The following is a 6,523-nucleotide window of genomic DNA, read 5'->3' on the forward strand; positions in this document are numbered from 1 at the left end:
AGCCCGTACGCCCCCCGCACTCACCCTTAAAGGCCCGCAAGCCCTTGGGGTTCCTGCCGGGGGCGGGCAGCATACATATGTCCGTTCCGTGTGAGCCACCGGAGAATATGTCAGAGCCCGTACGCCCCCCGCACTCACCCTTAAAGGCCCGCAAGCCCTTGGGGTTCCTGCCGGGGGCGGGCAGCATACATATGTCCGTTCCGTGGGAGCCACCGGAGATATGTCAGAGCCCGTACGCCCCCGCACTCACCCTTAAAGGCCCGCAAGCCCTTGGGGTTCCTGCCGGGGGCGGGCAGCATACATATGTCCGTTCCGTGGGAACCACCGGGGAGATGTCAGAGCCCGTGAAACCCCGAAAGACAGACCCTTAAAGGCCCGCAAGCCCTTGGGGTGAACGTCTGGGGCGGGCAGCATACATACACCCCGGTCGGGAACCACAGGGAGGTGAGGTCAGAGCCCGTGAAACCCCGAAAGACAGACCCTTAAAGGCCCGCAAGCCCTTGGGGTGAACGTCTGGGGCGGGCAGCATACACACTCTCCACGGCGGGCCGCGAAGACTTAGCGGGCGCAGCCGCCGGAGCGGGCCGCCGACGAGGCCTGAAACGCGGGGTGCGGCCGGGACCGTTCCCCCCCTTGCATTTCGCTGGATGATCAGACAGTCGCAAAGAACCGTCTGAAAATCCCGGGCCAAGTCCAGAAAGTGTCCGTAAAAGAGCTAGCGGGGGCCCAGCCACTTTCCTCCAGCAAGTGCCCTTAGCTCAGTTTTGACCTCTCTCATTGCACTAAGTGTCTTCAAAAACCCAGTTCCTGTATTTCCCCCGGCACCGTAGAGAAATGCTGACAGCCTGGAACACTGTGGCGGCTGCACACGGCACTCCCATGCCCGCCGCGAGCAGCCTAGCCCCCCTCAGACCCGCGAGAACCGCCCATCGGCACACGGCCCGCTGTGCGCCCGAGCCGTTTGGTGTAAAAAACTGTCCAAAAGTGGTTTCGACCACTTAGGAACATCGTAGAGACTCGAAATAAAAAGGATTTTGTTGGAAAAGCGATTCTGAGGAAGGCTGTGTTAAAATTAATTTCGGGAAAATGTCGTTTACCCCCCCCCAAATGGCTCCGAAGTACCCCCCCCCACCCCCCCCTAAAAACCGTGTTCCGGGGGTTTTTCGAGAAAAACAAACACACGGGTATATAGAGGGGACTGAGACGAATCGAATGACGTGCTTTGCAAAGAAATCGGGGCTCACAGCCCCCCCAGGAGAGGTTCAAAAGTCGGAGGACTGGTCACCTAACTCCCATTGAAGTCAATGGGGGAAAAATGAAAACTGTCAAAAAGGCTTAAAATGGTTCAAAAACCCACTGGGGCAGTAGATAATCATCCTATTTGAATTTTAAAAGTCTTAGTTTGGCGAAAAAATACCTTTAATAATTGTTTTAGGGGTCAGAAAAATCAGCTCCGGCTGCCTGGTCACCTAGGGGAGATAGAAAATTTTTCTAAGTTTTTCACTCGGCCGCCTGGTCCCCTAACTCGAAAATTTTAAAGTGCTCCCATCGGTCCCGGGATAGGGTGGCTGATAGCTGGGAGCCCCCTGAGCACTGCCCCGGTGTTAGTTTTCGGAGAAATGCCCCCGTTGATTTGTTATGATTTTTTTTCCGCCGGCCGCCTGGTCGCCCTAATGCAAAGTCAATGGGAGTGAGGAGATAGAAAATTTTTCAAAGTTTTTCACTCGGCCGCCTGGTCCCCTAACTCGAAAATTTTAAAGTGCTCCCATCGGTCCCGGGATAGGGTGGCTGATAGCTGGGAGCCCCCTGAGCACTGCCCCGGTGTTAGTTTTCGGAGAAATGCCCCCGTTGATTTGTTATGATTTTTTTCCGCCGGCCGCCTGGTCGCCCTAATGCAAAGTCAATGGGAGGAGGAGATAGAAAATTTTTCAAAGTTTTTCACTCGGCCGCCTGGTCCCCTAACTCGAAATTTTAAAGTGCTCCCATCGGTCCCGGGATAGGGTGGCTGATAGCTGGGAGCCCCCTGAGCACTGCCCCGGTGTTAGTTTTCGGAGAAATGCCTCCGTTGATTTGTTATGATTTTTTTTCCGCCGGCCGCCTGGTCGCCCTAATGTAAAGTCAATGGGAGTGAGGAGATAGAACATTTTTCAAAGTTTTTCACCCGGCCCCAAACGGCTCCAAAACACACTGGGGCTGTGGCTGGGACTCTCACCAGGACTGCCCCCTACTTTATTTCTGGATTAAAAAGCATTCTATATTAATTTTTCGATTTTTGGGACCCGGGACGCCTGGTCACCTAACTCCCCTTCTATCCCTATGGGGGGGGGGGCGGGGACATCGAAAACGCTCCCATCGCCGCCGAGGCACGCTGCGGGGACTCTCCCTACCATCGCCCCATGCTTCCTTTGAAGAATATATGACGTTTTTCAATTTTCACCGACATTTGAAAATCAAAACTTCAGAACATTTCATAGTTATTTCTTCAATGGGTTGTCTAGGGGCACACATCTCTAAACTGGGGGAAATGCTCAAAATGATTAAAAAGAAAAACAATGCCCCCAGACCCGGGGGGCTGATAGCTGGGAGCCCCCTGAGCACAGCCCCGGTGTTAGTTTCTGGAGAAATGCCCCCGTTGATTTGTTATGATTTTTTTTCCGCCGGCCGCCTGGTCGCCCTAATGCAAAGTCAATGGGAGTGAGGAGATAGAATATTTTTCAAAGTTTTTCACTCGGCCGTCTGGTCCCCTGACTCGAAAATTTTAAAGTGCTCCCATCGGTCCCAGGGTAGGGTGGCTGGATAGCTGGGAGCCCCCTGAGCACTGCCCCGGTGTTAGTTTTCGGAGAAATGCCTCCGTTGATTTGTTATGATTTTTTTCCGCCGGCCGCCTGGTCGCCCCTAATGCAAAGTCAATGGGAGTGAGGAGATAGAAAATTTTTCAAAGTTTTTCACTCGGCCGCCTGGTCCCCTAACTCGAAAATTTTAAAGTGCTCCCATCGGTCCCGGGATAGGGTGGCTGATAGCTGGGAGCCCCCTGAGCACTGCCCCGGTGTTAGTTTTCGGAGAAATGCCCCCGTTGATTTGTTATGATTTTTTTTCCGCCGGCCGCCTGGTCGCCCTAATGCAAAGTCAATGGGAGTGAGGAGATAGAAAATTTTTCAAAGTTTTTCACTCGGCCGTCTGGTCCCCTGACTCGAAAATTTTAAAGTGCTCCCATCGGTCCCGGGATAAGGGTGGCTGATAGCTGGGAGCCTCCTGAGCACTGCCCCGGTGTTAGTTTCTGGAGAACTGCCCCCGTTGATTTGTTATGATCCGTAGTTGCCGGCCGGCCGCCCGGCATTGCTCTATCGGATGGAGCGTGGGCTGGCTATGGGAGATTTAGCGATTTTCGGAACCGGCCCCGATGGCCCCCCAAACCGGGTGGCCACGAGGTGGGACCCCCCTGAGCACTGCCCCGGTGTTAGTTTTCGGAGAAATGCCCCCGTTGATTTCTTATGATCCGTAGTTGCCGGCCGGCCGCCCGGCATTGCTCTATCGGATGGAGCGTGGGCTGGCTATGGGAGATTTAGCGATTTTCGGAACCGGCCCCGATCGCCCCCCAAACCGGGTGGCCACGAGGTGGGACCCCCCTGAGCACTGCCCCGGTGTTAGTTTTCGGAGAAATGCCCCCGTTGATTTGTTACGATTATTTTTCGCCCAGGCGATGTGCCTTTTCATTTTGTTTTGCACTTTCCTTCATTCCTTGGTGCATGCTACCATCTAACGGACACATTTCGGTACTGCAGTTTGAAAGTAATTTCCCCGTCTAGGGATCTCTCAATGCCCTGGGCTGCGAAAGGAGGGCAAGGACACCCTATGTTCTCATGAGTGCAAAGCCCCCCCGGCTTCAAGGCATTCCAAAAGGAAAACCGGAGACACTGCTGTACACACACACACACACACACACACACACACACACACACACACACACACACACAGAGAGAGAGAGAGAGAGAGAGAGAGAGAGAGAGATAGAGAGAGAGTAGTCACACAGTGGAATAAACTCCCCAGCGATGTGGTAGAAGCTGAAAGTTGGGGAACATTGTGATGGTCTATATTTCTTGGCAGATAATAAAAGATGCTCTTATCATGCCTCCGTTGATGTGTTATGATCCATAGGTTGCCGGCCGCCCGGCATTGCTCTGATCGGATGGACCGTGGGCTGCCTATGGCAGAGTATGGGCGATTCTTCAGCCGGCCCCGATGGCCCCCCAAACCGGGTGGCCACGAGGTGGGACCCCCCTGAGCACTGCCCCGGTGTTAGTTTTCGGAGAAATGCCCCCGTTGATTTCTTATGATCCGTAGTTGCCGGCCGGCCGCCCGGCATTGCTCTATCGGATGGAGCGTGGGCTGGCTATGGGAGATTTAGCGATTTTCGGAACCGGCCCCGATCGCCCCCCAAACCGGGTGGCCACGAGGTGGGACCCCCCTGAGCACTGCCCCGGTGTTAGTTTTCGGAGAAATGCCCCCGTTGATTTCTTATGATCCGTAGTTGCCGGCCGGCCGCCCGGCATTGCTCTATCGGATGGAGCGTGGGCTGGCTATGGGAGATTTAGCGATTTTCGGAACCGGCCCCGATCGCCCCCCAAACCGGGTGGCCACGAGGTGGGACCCCCCTGAGCACTGCCCCGGTGTTAGTTTTCGGAGAAATGCCCCCGTTGATTTGTTATGATCCGTAGTTGCCGGCCGGCCGCCCGGCATTGCTCTATCGGATGGAGCGTGGGCTGGCTATGGGAGATTTAGCGATTTTCGGAACCGGCCCCGATCGCCCCCCAAACCGGGTGGCCACGAGGTGGGACCCCCCTGAGCACTGCCCCGGTGTTAGTTTTCGGAGAAATGCCCCCGTTGATTTGTTACGATTATTTTTCGCCCAGGCGATGTGCCTTTTCATTTTGTTTTGCACTTTCCTTCATTCCTTGGTGCATGCTACCATCTAACGGACACATTTCGGTACTGCAGTTTGAAAGTAATTTCCCCGTCTAGGGATCTCTCAATGCCCTGGGCTGCGAAAGGAGGGCAAGGACACCCTATGTTCTCATGAGTGCAAAGCCCCCCCGGCTTCAAGGCATTCCAAAAGGAAAACCGGAGACACTGCTGTACACACACACACACACACACACACACACACACACACACACACACACACACACACAGAGAGAGAGAGAGAGAGAGAGAGAGAGAGAGAGATAGAGAGAGAGTAGTCACACAGTGGAATAAACTCCCCAGCGATGTGGTAGAAGCTGAAAGTTGGGGAACATTGTGATGGTCTATATTTCTTGGCAGATAATAAAAGATGCTCTTATCATGCCTCCGTTGATGTGTTATGATCCATAGGTTGCCGGCCGCCCGGCATTGCTCTGATCGGATGGACCGTGGGCTGCCTATGGCAGAGTATGGGCGATTCTTCAGCCGGCCCCGATGGCCCCCCAAACCGGGTGGCCACGAGGTGGGACCCCCCTGAGCACTGCCCCGGTGTTAGTTTTCCGAGAAATGCCCCCGTTGATTTGTTATGATCCGTAGTTGCCGGCCGGCCGCCCGGCAGTGCTCTATCGGATGGAGCGTGGGCTGGCTATGGGAGATTTAGCGATTTTCGGAACCGGCCCCGATCGCCCCCCAAACCGGGTGGCCACGAGGTGGGACCCCCCTGAGCACTGCCCCGGTGTTAGTTTTCCGAGAAATGCCCCCGTTGATTTGTTATGATCCGTAGTTGCCGGCCGGCCGCCCGGCAGTGCTCTATCGGATGGAGCGTGGGCTGGCTATGGGAGATTTAGCGATTTTCGGAACCGGCCCCGATCGCCCCCCAAACCGGGTGGCCACGAGGTGGGACCCCCCTGAGCACTGCCCCGGTGTTAGTTTTCCGAGAAATGCCCCCGTTGATTTGTTATGATTATTTTTCGCCCAGGCGATGTGCCTTTTCATTTTGTTTTGCACTTTCCTTCATTCCTTGGTGCATGCTACCATCTAACGGACACATTTCGGTACTGCAGTTTGAAAGTAATTTCCCCGTCTAGGGATCTCTCAATGCCCTGGGCTGCGAAAGGAGGGCAAGGACACCCTATGTTCTCATGAGTGCAAAGCCCCCCCGGCTTCAAGGCATTCCAAAAGGAAAACCGGAGACACTGCTGTACACACACACACACACACACACACACACACACACACACACACACACACACACACAGAGAGAGAGAGAGAGAGAGAGAGAGATAGAGAGAGAGTAGTCACACAGTGGAATAAACTCCCCAGCGATGTGGTAGAAGCTGAAAGTTGGGGAACATTGTGATGGTCTATATTTCTTGGCAGATAATAAAAGATGCTCTTATCATGCCTCCGTTGATGTGTTATGATCCATAGGTTGCCGGCCGCCCGGCATTGCTCTGATCGGATGGACCGTGGGCTGCCTATGGCAGAGTATGGGCGATTCTTCAGCCGGCCCCGATGGCCCCCCAAACCGGGTGGCCACGAGGTGGGACCCCCCTGAGCACTG

The sequence above is a fragment of the Amia ocellicauda genome, unplaced genomic scaffold, assembly GCF_036373705.1.
Source record: "Amia ocellicauda isolate fAmiCal2 unplaced genomic scaffold, fAmiCal2.hap1 HAP1_SCAFFOLD_310, whole genome shotgun sequence".
NCBI classification, from domain to species: domain Eukaryota; kingdom Metazoa; phylum Chordata; class Actinopteri; order Amiiformes; family Amiidae; genus Amia; species Amia ocellicauda.